The sequence below is a fragment of the Scyliorhinus torazame genome, chromosome 15 (genome assembly GCF_047496885.1).
Source record: "Scyliorhinus torazame isolate Kashiwa2021f chromosome 15, sScyTor2.1, whole genome shotgun sequence".
Classification (NCBI taxonomy): Eukaryota; Metazoa; Chordata; class Chondrichthyes; order Carcharhiniformes; family Scyliorhinidae; genus Scyliorhinus; species Scyliorhinus torazame.
In genome coordinates, this window is record NC_092721.1 from 190,638,181 (window position 1) to 190,656,986 (window position 18,806).

General features: G+C 45.8%; 1 long non-coding RNA gene across 1 annotated transcript; it reads left to right on the forward strand.

The window, feature by feature from the left end:
* Positions 1-6,613: 6,613 nt before the first annotated feature.
* On the forward strand, positions 6,614-16,788 carry LOC140392083 (uncharacterized). The gene is made up of 3 exons (XR_011935241.1): positions 6,614-6,721; positions 15,545-15,756; positions 16,314-16,788. It is a non-coding gene; the product is annotated as an uncharacterized lncRNA (long non-coding RNA).
* Positions 16,789-18,806: the final 2,018 nt, after the last annotated feature.

Consider the following 18,806-nt stretch of genomic DNA (forward strand, 5'->3'; position numbering starts at 1 on the left):
TCTGCGTAATGGAGGGTGTTCTGTGTAAAGGAGGGTGTTCTCTATGTAAAGAACGGTGTTCTCTGCGTAAAGGAGGGTGTTCTCTGCGTAAAGGTGGGAGTTCGCTGTGTAAAGGAGCGTGTTCTGTGTAAAGGAGGGTGTTCTCTGTGTAAAGGAGGGTGTTCTGTGTAAAGGAGGGTGTTCGCTGTGTAAAGGAGGGTGTTCTCTGCGGAAAGGAGGGTGATCGCTGTGTAAAGGAGGGTGTTCGCTGTGTAATGGAGGGTGTTCTCTGTGTAAAGGAGAGTGTTCTCTGTGTAATGGAGCGTGTTCTGTGTAAAGGAGGGTGTTCGCTGTGTAAAGGAGGGTGTTCTCTGTGTAAAGATAGAACTTGGTGTCCACAAGAATTGTAAAGTGATCACTGTACCAATACGAGGAGTAGAGTAGGCCATTCAGCCCCTCAAACCTATCCCGCCATTCAATGAGATCCTGGCTAATCTGTAGCCTAACTCCATATGCCTGCCTTTGGCCCACATCCCTTAATATCTTTGCTTAACAAAAAACTATCTATCTCAAATTAAAACTAACAACTGATCTAGCTTCAGCTGCTGTTAGTGGGAGATAGTTCCAAATCCCTACCACCCTTTGAGTGAAGAAGTGCTTCCTAACATCTCTCCTGAAGGTTTGGCCCTAATCTTTAGTCTATCCCCCTAGTTTTAGAATCTCCAACCAGTGGAAATAGCTTAAGTTTATCTACCCTGTCTTTTCTTGTTAATATCTTGAAGACGTCAATCAGATCACCCCTTAACCTCCTAAATTCTAGTGAAAGCAGGCCTAATCTTGCCTCATAACTTAACCACTGTAGTCCAGGTATCATTTTTGCAAACTTATGTTGCACTCACTCCCCTTAACCTCCTAAATTCTAATGCAAACAGGCCGAATTTGTGTAATCTCACTTCATAACTTAACCACTGTAGTCCAGGTATCATTTTTGAAACTTATGTTGCACTCACTCCCCTTAACCTCCTAAATTCTAATGCAAAAAGGCCGAATTTGTGTAATCTCACTTCATAACTTAAACCCTGTAGTCCAGGTATCATGTTTGTAAACCTAAGTTGCACTCCCTCCAAGGCCACTATATCCTTCCGAAGGTGTTTTGCCCAGAACTGCTCACAGTGGGGCTTAACCAGGATTTTATATAGCTGCAGCGTCATTTCTGTGTCTTTATACGCCAACCTTCTAGATATAAAGGCTGGCATTCTAGAACATAGAACATAGAACATAGAATGATACAGCGCAGTACAGGCCCTTCGGCCCACGATGTTGCACCGAAACAAAAGCCATCTAACCTACACTATGCCATTATCATCCATATGTTTATCCAATAAACTTTTAAATGCCCTATTCACCTTTTTGATCATTGTCTGCACTTGTTTGTGGCATTTTAAAGATCAATGCACCTGAACCCACAAGTTTCTTTGAACATCCACTGTACATAACCTCTTCCCATTTAGAAACTACTCTGCTCTGACGCAGTGGTTAGCACTGCTGCCTCATGGCACCGAGGACCCGGTTCGATCCTGGCCCCGGATCATTATTCGTGTGAAATTTGCACATTCGCCCCGTGTCTGCGTGGGTCTCATCCCCACTACGCAAAGATGTGCAAGGTAGGTGGATTGCTATGCTAAATTGCCCCTTAATTGGGAAAAAAAAGAATTGGGTACTTTAAATTAAAAAGAAGGAAGTACACTGCTCTATTCTTTTTTGGTCCAAAATGGGTAACCTCACACTTGCTTCCATTGAATTTCATCTGCCACAATTTTACCCATTCACCTAGTCTGCTAATATCTCCTTGCGATTTTATCCTGTTATCTAGACTGTCTACAATGACTAACTTTGTACCTTCAGCAAAATTTGATATATGACTTTTCAAAAAATTCAATGAGATTTGTCAGGCGTGACATTTCCGTCACAAATCCACGCTGGTTTTCCCTGATGGACCGAAATTTTTTGAGGTGTTCAGTAACCGAATCCCTGATTATAGACTCCAGCAATTTCCCCACCACAGATGTGAGGCTAACTGTTCTGTGATTCTCTGGTTTCCACTTTCGCCCTTCTTATAAAATGGAGTGACGTGCAATTTTCCAATCCAGAGGGACTACTCCTGAATCGAGGGAAGTCTGAATGTTTATATGATGTGGAGATGCCGGTGTTGGACTGGGGTGAGCACAGTAAGAAGTCTTACAATGTCAGGTTAAAATCCAACAGGTATGTTTCAAACACTAGCTTTCGGAGCACTGCTCCTTCCTCAGGTGAAGGAGCAGTGCTCCGAAAGCTAGTGTTTGAAACAAACCTGTTGGACTTTAACCTGGTGTTGTAAGACTTCTTACTCTGAATGTTTATAGTTAGGGCAGCTACAATGTGCTCTCCTACTTTCTTTAATACCCTCGGATGGGATCCGTCGGGTCCTGGGGATTTGTCCCTCTTTAGTTCCATTAATTTCATTGTTACTGATGCTGCACTTACATTAATTGTATTAAGTCCCTGTCCTCTATCGACTATTCATTTTCTTGGGTCTTCCAGCAAGTTATCCTCCTTTTGAGCTGTAAATACTCAGGCAAAGTAATTGTTCAACATGCCTGCATTTCGCCATTATCAATGACAATATTTCCATTTTCAGTTTTTAGTGGGCCTACATTGCTCTTGACCACGCTTTCTCTTTACATAGCTATAGAATATATTCTTATTGATTTTGGTGTCTCTTGCAAGTTTCCTTTCATAACCCCTTCGGTAGCTGCTTTGTGACCCTTTGCTGGTCTTTGTATCTATCTCATTTGATCATATATGCGCTGTGTTTCACATTTTTATAAGCCCTTTCTTTGTTTTGTACTGTCCCTAACCGCTTTAGTTGTCCATGGTTGGGTTTTTTTTGTGGAGCTTTTCCCTCTCAGGGGTATAAACTCGCTCTGTAAGAACAGATGCATTTCAACATTGTTGAGAATGAGGTCAATTAGGTTATTCCTTCATGAAGATTCAAGCTACCTGCTATAACCTCAGTCAACACCCTTTGGGCGCCACACATTTGGTCAATAGTGGTGTGACTTGAGTCACTCCTGGTGATGGACAATGATGTGTTGTTAGCAACCGCCGCCCCCCCCCCCCCCCCTCCCCCTCCCCCCAGTACATTCTATGCACTTGCTATCCTTCTTGCTTCTTCTCTGGGATGCTCAACATGGAAAAATACTGATTCACCAGCTGAGGAAGGGTGGTACTTGGTGACCACCCTTACCTATGTTTGACCTGAAGCCATGAGATTTAATAGGATCCAGATGAGGACATTTGGAGTCATTTCCCACTTTGATTGCATCCTCACCAATAGTGGGTCTGTGCTCCTGTGAGACAGGACCTAACCCACAAATAGTGGTAGCGTAGTCTGAGACATCAGCTGTCTGATTTAATTCTGTGATCAGGGCTATGTAATTGGCATCCGACGTGACCTTGAGATGAGTTTCTGACAACATATCAGCTCCATCACCAGGTCTACCAACTCCCATTCCCATAACATTACTTGTCTCCGACTTCTCAGCTGCCGACATCTTCATCCATGCTTTTGTTATCTCTAAACTTGACTATTCCAATGGTCCCCTGGCTGACTTCCAGTTTCCACCCTTTGGGAACTTGCACTCAACCAATACTCCTTTGCCTTGCATCCAAATTCACACCGAGTCCCGTTCACCCAACCTTCGCACTGATCTATGTAGGCTTGCAGGCCAGCAACAGGCTGATTTTAAAATTCTCTGTCCTTGTTTTCAAATCCCTCCATGGCCTCATCTTTCTGTAACCTCTGCCAGCCCCACACGCTTTCAACGCCTCTCTGTGGCACGGTAGCACAATGGTTAGCACTATTGCTTCACAGCGCCAGGGTCCCAGGTTTGATTCCCGCTTGGGTCACTGTCTGCGGAGTATGCACGTTCTCCCTGTGTTTGTGTGGGTTTCCTCCGGGTGCTCTTGGTTTCCTCCCACAAGTCCCGAAAGACGGGCTTGTTAGGTGAATTGGACATTCTGAATTCTCCTTCTGTGTACCCAAACAGATGCTGGAATGTGGCGACTAGGGGCTTTTCACAGTAACTTCATTGCAGTGTTAATGTAAGCCTACTTGTGACAATAATAAAGATTATATTATTATCAATTCTGGCCTTCATCCTTGATTTGAATTGCCAAACTGCTGGCGGAACTGCCTTCAGCTCCCTTGGCCCCAAGAACTGGAATTCCCTCCTGGAATCGTCTCCTTTTCTCAGATGCTTCTGAAACCCTTCATTTTTTTGATCATGCTTTTCATCACCCATTCTAAAATGTGGCTCAATATTTGATACACGCCTTGGGGCATTTTGCTATCTTTCTATGACACCAATCATGCACCATGTAGAATAGAATATGTACCACAGCCCGTGTATAACAAGCAATGTAAAAGCCTTGCACAGCAGCCCCATGCAAAACGGACTGTGTAAAATAGCCCTGGAGAACAGGACATGTCAAGCAGCCCGTGCACAACAGCCATTGTAGATTTTCATAGGTGACAAAAATCGAAAGGAGCGGCCACACTGGTACAGCTCAATACCCTCACCCCCACTTTGCTTTTCCAGTGAGTAACACACTGAACAGAAATAATTAATCAGGTGCGGTTACTGGGTTACAGGGATAGGGTGGAGGTGCGGGCTTAAGTAGGGTGCTCTTTCCAAGGGGTGGTGCAGACTCGAGGGGCCGAATGGCCTCCTTCTGCACTGTAAATTCTATGATCTAGGGCGTCTGTGGAGGGGGGGGGGAGGGGAGGTTGTTTTGAAGAGTGACCATGATGAACGCTGGCTACCTCCAACCATTTTATGCCAGTCCCAAATCGGTGCCATGGTCAAGCTGCCCGACTCATTCAGAGAGATGATCCCGAAGAGGGGGTTGACTAGTCCCTCTCTCCGTTGCCGAACGGCGTGGCGGTAACGACCCTGCAGATGCAGGATTTTCCTGGGGGCGAGTTGGAGTGGTGCCCGTTCGCGCGTTTTAGCGCCTAGTGAATCCCCTTTAAATTTACAGGTCTGTGAGTTTTGTCAAACAAAAAAACACGCAATCTTATTGTACTCGAACAAGTGTGAGGTGCGCACTCGCTGGAAGAAGCTCCGGTTAAATTAGACATCGAAGGAAACGTGCAGATGTTGCCGGGGGGGGGGGGGGGGGGCAGTATTTCATGTCAGCCTCTGTAACCCAGACAACACTTGTTGCATTTGGGGCATGTTGAAGTTGCTGCTTGTTGAGCGGGGATGTGTTTTGTTGGAGCAGAGTATTTACATTTTCTGAAGGACATTGTTGCCTCAGTCCCTCCCTTCCATCGGGTCTGGGTGTAGGTGAGGCGGCCCTGGACCAATTCCCACCTCCGGGTGGCCGACAAAGGGCGGGAGGCGGGTGAATCCACTGCAGCCCGGGGACACGATCCCCGGGGCTAGGGGGAGGGTTAGTGAGTGGGTCAGGTTGTTTTTTCTGCATTCAGAAAAGACTCCCTTTCCAAGGTCCTCTCCCCCTTGGAAAAAACCGTCCGCTTTTCTAAATCCTGTTTTTGTTTTTTTTGCGGGGGTGGGGGGGGGGGGGGCGCCTGGGTGTCCGGGTTCATCGAGAGATGGACGCCTGGGAAACTTGACAACAAACACAGGGGAGGGCGGAATGCTCAAGAGACACGCACACTAACACAAACAACACGGGGAGACTCAATTCGTGACTGCTCGGGGTGTGAAAAAGCTCAAGAGAGACAAATGCGGCTCGGTGGAAGTAAACGTGAGGAAAATGTTAAAAACCTCTCGCCGCTTTCCTGGCTCCACTGCCGGGGCAGAGACATTCACTCCCGCCCGCCAGCTCCCCTCAGCCCCACAGCTCCCACTCCCCGCGTGTGTGCAAAAAGAAGTTGATCCAGATAAAAAGGGGGGGGGGGTTAAGGAATCTTTTGTAAACCACTGCACCCTCTATTTTTGTTTAGCATGACTGCACCCTGTGGCAGCCAGGGATGCCCCATGTCTCAGTGACAACAGAACCCCACAAGGCAAAATAAAACCAACAGATTCTGGTGCAACAGGAAACTTCCTGGTGTTCTGGGAAAAGTAGAAAGTTCAACTCTCCCTGCCTTACAAATATAATTGCATGTGGGAGATAGGAGTCTGTGTGTGTAGGTGTGCTAAAAGAGGCTCACTTGTGAGTGTGGGTGTGCTAAAGAGGTGTACTGCATTCTTAATGTGGGGGTGCAATCAGTCAGATCTCAACTGCGGACAGCGTTTGGGGGGTTTGAGGAGGGGGTCCTGCGACTGGCGTTGCGAGTGCACACTGACTGCTACTGGGGGCCGTCTACCGGTTGTTTAGTCTGATTCCAATGGGTTTTTAATGGGTTAGCGGCGGGGTGAGGTTGTGTTGTTGCGGTGGGGGGGGGGGGGGGGGGGGTTAAGTGTTGGCGATCACTCACCGCTCAGTTCCTTCTTCCCCTCTGGTCAATGTCACAGTTTTTGTTTCTGTCCTCAGCTCGCTTCACCTCCCCGCATCAGATGCCGTGATCGCAGTCGACATCGCGGCAGATGTACCAGAGGATCACGTAAAGAATCAGCAGGATGGCGAAAATAAATAAAGCGACCAAAATAGCCTTTGTCACCGGAGAAATCAGAGACTGCATGACATCCACAACTCCTGGATCTGAATGTATCCAACCTCGGAAATGGCGGTAAAATGTTTTTTTTGGGGGGGGGTGGGGGGTTGTGTCGGGAGTGGGGAGGGGGGGGGGGATAAATTTCACAACCAGTCCCCCCAGACAGCCAGGCAGATGAATCCAGACAAGCTCAAAGCACACGACTAGACAACCAGACTAAACATTGGTGTGTGTGTGGGAGAGAGAGATCCCTGCAGCCAGGATGGTGATTTTCTTTTTAGTGTCAACTCGGCAGAGGATTTTAAAAAAACCAAGGAGCTTCCTCCCTGGCATCCGGAAAAAAGATCACGTACACTTAGCACATCGAATATTGACATGTCCACATTAAATAAACTGCCACACACGCACACACACAGGGAGAGTGGCAAGGAAAGAAACTGCGAGAGCTTCCAATCTTGAATGCGCTTTCAGTCACTAAGAAATCAAACTATTTCAGCCTTCCACATGTGAAAATAAACAAACGAGAGCCCGCAAGGGTTTGGGACACAAACACACCCCTTTCTCACACATACACCCTCACTCTTTCACACATACGCACCCCTCTCTATAACACACCTCTGTTTAACACACAATTATCCCTTTCTCTAACACACATATCCCTCACTCTTTAACACACCCGTACGCCTCTCTATAACACACCCCTCTCTATTACACACACACCCCTCTTTAACACACACGCACATCCCTCTCTCACACATGCACTACCCTCTCTCTGACACACATGCCCCTCACTCACACACAAGCATCCCTCTCTAAAACACACCCCTCTCTATAACACACCCCTCTCTCTCACACACACCTTTCTTTAACACACACACATCCCTCTCTCACACATGCACTTTCCTCTGTCTGACACACAAACCCCTCACTCTTTAACACACCCGCACCTCTCTATAACACGCCCCTCTCTAACACGGACAGACACCTCTCTTTAACACACAAGTATCCCTTTCTCTGTCACACATGACCCTCACTCTTTAACACACGCCCTGACACATGCACACCCCTCTCTGACACACACACAGCCCTCTCTTAACACACGCATTCACACATATGCACACCTCTCTCACTCATACCCCACTCACAGACACACACCCCTGTCAGACACACATCCCTCTCTGAGCACACACTCCTGTCACACACACCCCTCTCTAGCACACACTCCTGTCAGACACACATTCCTCTCTAGCACACACTCCTGTCACACACATCCCTCTCTAAGCACACACTCCTGTCACACGTACCCCTCTCTAGCACACACTCCTGTCAGACACACATCCCTCTCTAGCACACACTCCTGTCGCACACACCCCTCTCTCACACACACTCCTCTCACAGACACACACCCCTCTCTAGCACACACTTCTGTCACAGACACAAACCCCTCTCTCACACACACTCCTCTCACAGACACATGCACCCCACCCACATACACACTCCCTCTCTCTCACACACACACACACTCCTGACGGCGCAGTGTGTCAGCAGAGTCCAGTGGCTGGAAGAAGCTGTGGTTTTACTGTGCTTGCCCGCACAGTCAGGCAGTCGCTCATCTGCTGGGTACAGAGAAGTCTTGAGCGTGGAACGGAATTGATTAGTATTCCAGCAAGGAAGCCTTCCCCAAACGCGCTGCTGGTTTCAGATGATTGAGGGTTTTCTCTCGCTATCTGTCTCTCCACTCTATCGTTGATTGCTATGCCAGTGCCTTACGTTTCAGTGTTGTTTTTGACATATAAAAAGGGTGGATTTCATCGCTCACCCCCACCCCCTTTTGCTTTTCCCAACGATCCCAGGATAATTTACTGCCAGGAGGAAGATCGCCGTGGCACGAAAATCAACAATTCATTTCACGCTGGGTGAACTCTCTGCAGTCCCACACCGGATGGCTACACACTTGGAAAAGCCACACCGCCGCTGAGGGGGTGGTGGGGGGCAGCATTGGTTCTGGGAGGGGGAGGGGGGGGGGGATTAATTTGATTTGCATGGAAACGGGGAGGGGAATAACGCAAGACACGTTATCAGTGAAGGTGAAACAGCGGCTGTTGTGTGCAGGAAGCAGATTATGGTGTGTGCAGAGGAATCCTCGCCTGCACCTGGAATGTCTTAACTTCTGCGGCAGCTACTGTTCGGGGGCTGTTCAATTCTGACTTTGCTCTTTCGAAATTAGCCCCTAAATTTAAAATTTGTGTAACTGTTCTCATTCATCCAGACCATTAAAGGGCCGATTTATTTTATTGTTCTTATTTATGGGTGTTGGGGGAACTCCTGTGACAGCCAGATGCCATCCGCGGAGGTACTCCCGGATTTATCTTTGGGTAGCTGCTTTCAGCGAGTTTGGGTCTCGGTTCTTCCCACAGGAATTGCTTCCCTCCCTTTCTTGAGCGCTGGGGGATATTCCTCTTCACGGTGCAGCTCCGGCCCCCGTGCTGTGAAGCGTCTCTGTGTCTTTGGATTGGGAGCGAAATAAGGGGTAGATTGCAAGGTTAGTTCCAATATTTATGACAGCTCAATGTGAATTTTTTTTTTTTTAAAACAACACACTTTCATCTTACGTTTTAAACCGATTTGTCACCCTGAATTTGGCATGGACACCCAAGGTGAGGTGCAGTTATTTGTCTTTGACTCTTCCCTCACGGGCTGTGGGAGTCCCTGGCCAGGCCAGCATTGATTACCCATCCATAATTACCCTTGAGAAGGTAGTGGTGAGCTGCCTTCTTGGACCGATGCGGTCCCTGAAGCAGAAGTACACCCACAATGCTGTTAGGGAGGGAGTGCCAGGAGTCTGGCCCAGTGACAGTGAAGGAACAGCCAGATATGTCCAACTCAGGATGGTGAGTGACATGGAGGGGAACTTGCAGGTGTTCCTATGTATCTGCTGCCCTTGTCCGTCCAGGTGGTAGAGGTCATGGATTTAAAAGGTGCTGTTGAAGAAGCTACTACTGAGTTGGTACTCACTGTTGAGGATGTGAATGTTGAAGGTGGTGGACAGGGTGCTGTCTGCCCCCATTTTAAAGTGATCCATTCTGCCCTTCCTTTTTATATTTCCATTGTAAATACTTATGTCCAATCCTGTATAGAAACTGCCCATCCAACCTGTTCTCGTGGTTACACAATAGCAGAAGATGTAGGAGCATTTGGCCCATCGAGTCTCCACTGCCATTAAATGAGATCTGCACTGATCTGATGTGATAATCCTCCACTCCACTTTCTCACTTTCTCCCCATAACCCTTGATCCCCTTACTGATTAAAAATCCGTCTATCTCAGCCTCAAACATACTTAACGATCCAGCCTCTACAGCCCTTTGCAGTAAAGAATTCCCCAGATCCACTACCCTCTGAGAGAAGAAATTTCTCCTCATTGCTGTCTCAAATGGGTGACCCCTTACTCTGAGATTATGCCATCTGGTCCTAGACTCCCACAAAGGAACCGGCCTCTCAGCATAGCGGGAGGTGGGTGTGATTACGATATGATAGATTTTTCTCAACAGTTTCCATGAAATGGAAAGTGGACAGAGGAGGCACAGACAGGCATCAAAAAAAAGGGAAAATAATTTATTCAGCACTTTTTTCATCCACACGATGCCCCAAAGTGCTTTACAGCCAAATAAGTACTTTTCCAGTGTAGTTACTGCTGTTGTGGTAACCACACAGAAAGCTCCTACAAACAACGATATGACAATGACCAGATAACCTTATGATCTTGGTTGAGGGATGAACAGTGGCCAGGGCCCTTGCTCTGTGCAAGGGGACCTTTTACTGCCACCCGAGCAAGCAGATGGGGCCCCGGTTTAACATTTCATCCAAAAGATGGCACCTCCAAAATGTCTTTTAAGATATTTTACATCTCCCTGAGAGGACAAGTGGGGTCTCGGTTGAACATCACATCAAAAAGGTGGCATCTCTGACAAGCCGTCAGCCTAGCTTAGATATTTGTGATCTGTACACATAGCAAAAATCTTGTGCAGTTCCTGTAATACTTTTCCTTTTTACGCATTGTCGATAATGCCCCTTTACTTATTGAAGGTGACCAGTGTCAGTGGTGGCATTCTTCTAGGTGAGAAGCACCATTCCATTGCCCTGAGCACAGACTTTAGACTGAAACTCCAGTGCAGCGCTGAGGGAGTGCTGCATTATCGGAGGTGTCTTCTTTTGGATGAGATGTTCAGCCGAGGCCCTGGCCGCCCTCTTGGGTGGACACAAAAGATTTCACGGCGCTCTTTGGAAAGGTTCTCCGGCTTCCCGACATCTGTCAACAATTTATTGGGCCATTTATCTTATGGGCGTTGGTGCTACCATTCTGATTGGCTGCTACGTTACTCCAAACAGTGACTGCATTCAAAGCATTCTGATGACCATGAAGTGATTTTGAAACTCCTGGGTTTGAGAAATGTAAGTCAATTCAGATGAATCTTTCGATCTGTAACAAGGTATGCTTCTACTCACCTGAGCCTTCCATGGCCGAGCAGAGAGAGCGACAAACAGGCTATTTGCGATTAGTGGTTTACTAAAATTTTAACAAGAGGCAAAGATGCACAACGTATAAAATGCCCCAGCAACGAGTTTGGCATTTCAACACAAATTGTTCATTTTTCTGTGAACATCTGCTCCCTGATATATAACTTTTGTGCAACATGGTATGATCAGTATCTGTTTTAGTTCTTTTTAACGCAACCAGGGCTCATTTATCATTCTGCCTATGGAGTGCTACTGTTAACTGAACAGGGCAAAATGTGATCAATTGTGCGGTTTAAGTCTCTTGGGTCACGGATGCATTTCGTAAGGTCATATTCACAAACTTTACCGCCATCCTTTGGAGTATATCTGGTTCCAACATCTCAATGGTCACCAATGAAAAGCCAAAACCACTGAGCACAGGCCCTGTGCTTTATTGAACACACATCTGAAATGATAGCATTCAGGAGGTATGATCGAGAATCTCTGATTTTACAGGTTTTTTTGTGATTATACAAGGAGGTTATCACAGTATGAAACGTACCTTTCAACCTAAAATGTGTTGAAAGGCTTGAATGTGGGTCAGTGCTTGGAGGAGGCATGTAAGCTTTCTGTAGACCTGACAGATCAGCTGATTCTGCTCACGTGCGTTTTGTTCACCACACTGCCCTCCTCATGTTGGGATGTCCCAAATAAGACAGGGCTTTCGAAGGGTCCAGGAGATCAGACAAGAGCATAGGATCTGAAGCATGCCATTCAGCCCCTCGAGTCTGTTCAATGAGATTGAGACTGATTTGTGGCCTGTCTCCCATTGCCACATTTCCCTGATACCTGCAGCTAACAAACTATCAATCACAGATTTAGTTCTGAGCATCAATTGCCATTTGCAGAGGAGAGTTCCAAACTTCCAGCATCTTTCGCAGGGAGATGTGTTTCCTGACTTCACCCCTATTAGGTGTGGCTCTAAGTTTTAGACAAAAAACTAACCATCAATCAAGAAATGCTGACAACATATCAGGTTCTGCAGGATCTGTAGAGAGAAAGGAAATGAATGTTTTGGGTAGAGATTTCTCATTGTGGCAGAATCTGCACAGACGATTAACCCATTGTATTTCTTGTTCCATCCAATCCAATTCTCTTCCCACATCCAGTGGTGCAATAACCTAGTGGTGCACTAACTAAGGCAGACTTTCCTCTGTTCCCATAGCCAGTAATTCCTGCACCAGGTCACTTTTTGTTTCTTAAATTTAAAGTGCCTAATTTTCTTTTTCCAATTAAGGGGCTATTTAGCATGGCCAATCCACCTACCCTGCACATCTTTGGGTTTTATTGGGGGGGGGGGAGACCCGCGCAGACGTGGGAAGAATGTACAAACTCCACACGGACAGTGACTCGGGGCTGGATCGAACCAGAGTACTCGGCGCCGTGAGGCAGCAGTGCTAACCACTGCGCCACCGTGCCGCCCCTTCCGGAACAGGTCGCTAGTTTGTCGCCAGAGGCTTGTAGCTTGAGGGGTGCCGTCCACATCAAGCGTGGCTGACCAGGAGTCTCTCTCACTCTTACCGCCATCCGTTAGTTTGTTGGAAGGATTTTGCAGGTTGACACTCAATCTGTTTAGCCACGTTATGAACGCACCTTACTTGTCCATCAAGTCTTGGGGTAGGACTCAAATCTGCAGCATCTGGCTCACAGGCAGGGGTGCTACCCACTGTGTTACAAGACCAGTTTTCCTCTTTAGATGCTTTTAATAGTAACAACTTTAATTTATTTATCACCTTTTACATCCCCGGAGCTTCAATGGAATGTAATTTGACAGAAATTGTTGCAACGTTAATGAAGGAGGAAACGAGGGAGATGACTAAAAGCTTGGTAAAAAAGAAAGGCTTTAAGGAGAGACTTAACGGAGGGGAGGAAAGTGGAGAGGTTTAAGGAGAGAGTCCTTGGAGCTTAGGTCCTAGGTGGTTGAAGATATAGTCATGACAAAGAGAGTAGGCCAGAGAGTAGGAAATGCATAGGAGGCCAGAATAGAATATACACTGAGTTCTCTAATGTCTGTAGAGCTCAAGGAGTTAAAGTCATAGAGAGGGCCAAACATATGCAAATCAGCAAACATGCGGAATGGGTGAGTGGGACCTGGTGCATGTTAGGATAATCATAGCAGAGTTTTCAATTAACTCAAGTTTATGGAAGGTGGAAGGCCAATCAAGAGAGCAGTGTTATAGTTAGTTCTAGAGATAATAGATAGCACTGATACCAGAGATGGAGAGAAGTGATGTCATGGAGGTGGAATTAGACAGTCTCAGTGATGAAGAGAGCATGGTGTCAGAAGATAAGCTCAAATCCAATAGGACACCAAGCCTGTAAACAGTTTGATTGAGTCTGAGACGGTGACTGTTGAAGTGGATGGAGTCAGTGGAAAGAGAACTGGGTTACTGGCGGGCACTGACGACAATCAATTAGGTATTCTCTGTGTTTAGTTGGGGGAAATTGTGATTCATCCGCTACTGGACGTCAGATGGGCTGCTGACACTGATAAACTGCTGGTGAAGTTAAGGTGGATGTTATCAGCATATAGGGAGAGCCAATGGCATGTTAGTAATGTCACAGGACTAAAACCCAGAAACTCAGGCTAATGTTCTGGGTATATGGGTTCAAATCCCACCATACCACACCAACTGATGGAATATGAATTCAATTAATAAATCTGGAATATAGATAATCAGTCAGAAGCATTCAGAATCAAAACAGCACGTGCTGCTAGAGCATGGATCATTTCAATCACTTTCTCAGACTCCCTCTGCTGGTATATGTATATATGGTAGCCTTAGGTGGACACAATGCACAATGTAATTCTCAATACACTACAGTTACAATGGCTGTCTGGGTGGGACAAGTGGTGGAAGGTACAGACAGGTAGAGAGGCTTCAGTAAGAAGAAAAGTGTTACCACGTCAGACCCACCATGATCATGATGCCAATATCATCCAGAGTAAAATCATGAATGGAACGGGTCATGCTTTTCAGTGAACAGCCACTTTGAAGAGATATGTGGAGAAAGGTAGTGATTGTAGATCCATTGGTAGAATCCAAGGGGGTCAGCGGTGGGAGAAGTGAATGAGATGGAAAGGAAGCTAGCTAGATTAGACCTTGCAGACAAGCTAAGTAGGAGGATTGGCAAGAGAAGAAGATGGAGTAGTTAGGGTCTGTAGAAGCCAGCTGTTTTCTAACATACCTAATAAGTAAACGATAGCTAAATATTAAGCCCTTGTCTTACTAAATACCAATTTTAAATTCTCTCATAACCTCAGGTCATCTCAAAACATACCCCTTACATAACAGCATGACGCAGCACAATTTCCACAACATACAAACACATAATTCAACAGAAACACAGAAGAATCTGATAGATTAAAACAAACACTTTGACAAGACAGTGTTCAAGGTCAGGGCAGGCTCTATAGCAACAGCATAGCAACGACATGGTAATATCAAGGCACCATTGTTGTCAATGTTGAGAACAGCTAAGTCAGCAAGAAGTCAGTTCAAGCCGGTCGCGATAACAGCATAGAATCGCATTTCATAACACGTACAAGAATTCATCTATGAAACATTTCAAGTTAATGTTGCACATTAAAGACTGACAGCTAACCGTCAAATCAAACTCATTTGATTTTAACCCAAACCAATTAGGGTTACATAGGGGTGTAGATCGATGGCTGAAGACTGATATGATTTAGTATAACCGTGTTTGTCCGTACGGCCATCTTTATCCTGGATCATTCTATACTTTGATCTAACTTACTCGCTGTCTCTATTTTTCAAATTTTCACTTTTCCACTCTAACTCTTGAAGTAAATGCAAGCTGTTTGCCATAAGCAAGAAAATCATTTCTGTATCATTTGAAAGTTAAATTGTGTACAAATTACTTCTCTTTGAGTCCTTTTGCATGCTTGACTTATTAGAGAATAAGATTTAAGTGGTTCTCAATTGTGATCAAATAGAACAAAGAACAAAGAAATGTACAGCACAGGAACAGGCCCTTCGGCCCTCCAAGCCCGTGCCGACCATACTGCCCGACTAAACTACAATCTTCTACACTTCCTGGGTCCGTATCCTTCTATTCCCATCCTATTCATATATTTGTCAAGATGCCCCTTAAATGTCCCTATCGTCCCTGCTTCCACTACCTCCTCCGGTAGCGAGTTCCAGACACCCACTACCCTCTGCGTAAAAAACTTGCCTCGTACATCTACTCTAAACCTTGCCCCTCTCACCTTAAACCTATGCCCCCTAGTAATTGACCCCTCTACCCTGGGGAAAAGAAGACAATAAACAATTCTTATTTGCACCCGAGAAGTGTTAACTCAAATTTCTACTGAATTTTAGTGTTCGCAAGGGTCACTAGATCTGCATCATGGACCTCTACAACTGGCATAGAGTGGCAAAAGGGGAGGAGCTCTGAGACAAAATCGGAGAGGTTCAGAAAGCTTCGGAACGAGTTGGAGACAATCGGGGAGAATACTTCGGAAGACGAACGATCATACCACTAACGGAAGCCCAGAAGGACAAAAGACCCAAAGAAAAACGGCTAGACTGGAGTAAGAAATATCTTTTTCACCCATTAAAAGGCTTAAAGCCGCATCAAGCAGTGCTTTAACCCCTAGAAAGGACATTTTTATAGACTGTGTTAATTCAATCGGCTGCCGGTCGTTGAAACTAAAATAAAACAAGGCTGAAAAAATAGTCACGGTAGTGTACACAGATTACACACAGTTGGCGACCAAAAAATTGGGTGTAAGGTTGAATTTATGGCGGAAACAAATCTTAAAATAGATTCAGAACCTGTACCCACGTAGGGACGAGCAGTACCCACGTAGGGATGCACACAATGACGACAATGCTATGAACTAAATGTTAAACGGCTGTACTGCATCTCAAAGACGTTCTATGTTTGATCATTCAAAAAACTACTGAACCCCAGTCTTGATGATTCGTTCCATATTTCTCGACATGCACTTTTGGAACAGAAAAATTATGGACTATATATTTCACTAAGAGTGGGGGGGTATTCATATCGATTTCTTATTTGACACAGGAGCTGAACTTACCTGTGTTACTGAACAGTATACTACTGCTTTCTTTCCCCTAACTGCAGGAAAAAATTACGCTTTTGCTGCAGGAGGAGATTCTATTACTCTTCGACAATCTGAGCCACTGCTTTTAGAATTTGGACCACATCAACTGATGGCATCAATATGGGTAGGTCCGGTAACACAAGCACTTCTCGGTATGGACATCTTAGCACAACTAAATTCTTCACTCAATTTCAATAATGGAAAAATCACCTGGTCCATTAGACACATCAAAAAAGATGAAATACAAAATCATCCAATTTGGGCAAAAGATAAAAATGATTGTGGCCTTTTGAAAATGGAACAGTCACTTTTATGGGATCCACTCCACCTTGTACCAAACAATACCCGATTAATAAAACTTCAATTCAAGGCATTCTACCTGTAATAAAGCAACTTGAAGAAAGGGGTATTTTAGTGCACATTCATAGCTCATCAAACAGCTCTGTATGGCCTGTAAAAAAGGCAATGGCACGTGGCACCTTACTATTGACTACAGAAGAGCAAATCAATTCATTGTCAGAAAAGCTCCTTTAGTAGCAGATACATCTACAATCATTAACTCTTTAAGATAAAGATGCATGGCATTAAGGGTAAAGTAGTAGCATGGATAGAGGATTGGTTAATAGAAAGCAAAGAGTGGGGATTAATGGGTGTTTCTCTGGTTGGCAATCAATAGCTAGTGGTGTCCCTCAGGGATCAGTGTTGGGACCACAATTGTTCACAATTTACACAGATGATTTGGAGTTGGGGACCAAGTGCAATGTGGCCAATGTGCAGACAACACTAAGATGAGTGGTAAAGCAAAAAGTCCAGAGGATACCAGAAGTCTGCAGAGAGATTTGGGTAGGTTAAGTGAATGGGCTAGGGTCTGGCAGATGGAATACAATGTTGACAAATGTGAGGTTATCATTTTTGGTAGGAATAACAGCAAAAGGGATTATTATTTAAATGATAAAATATTAAAACATGCTGCTGTGCAGGGAGACCTGGGTGTACTAGTGCATGAGTCGCAAAAGGTTGGTTTACAGGTGCAACAGGTGATTAAGAAGGCAAATGGAGTTTTGTCCTTCATTGCTCGAGCGATAGAGTTTAAGACTAGGGAGGTTATGCTGCAATTATATAAGGTGTTAGTGAGGCCACACCTGGAGTATTATGTTCAGTTTTGGTCTCCTTACCTGAGAAAGGATGTACTGGCACTGGAAGGTGTGCAGAGGAGGATCACTAGGTTAATCCCAGAGCTGAAAGGGTTAGATTATGAGGAGAAGTTGAGTAGACTGGGATTGTACTCGTTGGATTTTAGAAGGATCTCATAGAAACATATAAAATTATGAAGGAAATAGATAGGATAGATGCGGGCAGGTTGTTTCTACTGGCGGGTGAAAGCAGAACTAGGGGGCATAGCCTCAAAATAAGGGGAAGTAGATTTAGGACTGAGCTTAGGAGGAACTTCTTCACCCAAAGGGTTGTGAATCTATGGAATTCCTTGCCCAGTGAAGCAGTTGAGGCTCCTTCATTAAATGTTTTTAATATAAAGATAGATAGTTTTTTGAAGAATAAAGGGATTAAGGGTTATGGTGTTCGGGCCGGAAAGTGGAGCTGAGTCCACAAAAGATCAGCCATGATCTCATTGAATGGCGGAGCAGGCTCAAGGGGCCAGATGGCCTACTCTTGCTCCTAGTTCTTATGTTCTTATGTAACTCCTGACCTTCAATAGTTTTCAGTCATTGACATGGCAAATGGTTTCTGGTCAGTACAACCAGCTAAGCAAGTACAACCGTGGTTTGCTTTTGCAGTTAATCAACAACAGTACACATGGACTAGACTACAGCAAGGCTTTCACAATAGCCCAACTGTTTACACATGGCTCTACAGAATCATCTCAGGCAACTGCCTGATCTGCATTCCACCATTATCCAATATGTAGATGATGTTCTGATAGCCTCCATCAATAAAGATGATCATGAGAAAGATCTATGAGTGGTCCTGAACCACCTCAGTACTAATGGTCACAAAGCTAGCTTTGCCAAAGCCCAGATTTCCCAAGAAGAAGTTGTCTACTTAGGTCAGAAAATATCCAAAGGGAAAAGGGAACTTACTCAGGTCAGAACGGCTGCCATCAAAGCAGCTAAAGAACCCTCAACTGTACAGGCAGTATGGAGGGATGGAGTGGCGGGAACCACTCTGGCGTCGGGCTGCCCTAAAGATGCGAATTTGTCCACACCTTTAGGGGCCAAGCCCTCACCTTGAGGGGCTAGGCACGCGCCAGGGTGGTTGGCGCGCCGCCGGGTGGCGGGAAAGGCCTTTGGCACCACGCCAACCGGGGCCGAAAGGACTTTGCCGGCCGGCGGAAGTCTGCGTAGGGGGGGTCTCTTCCGCATCGGCCATCGCGGAGGCTATGGCCGAGGTGGAAGGAAAAGAGTGCCCCACAGCACAGGCCCGCCCGCGGATCAGTGGACCCGATCGCGGGTTAGGCCACCGTGGGGGCACCCCCCGGGTCCAGACCGCCCCACGCC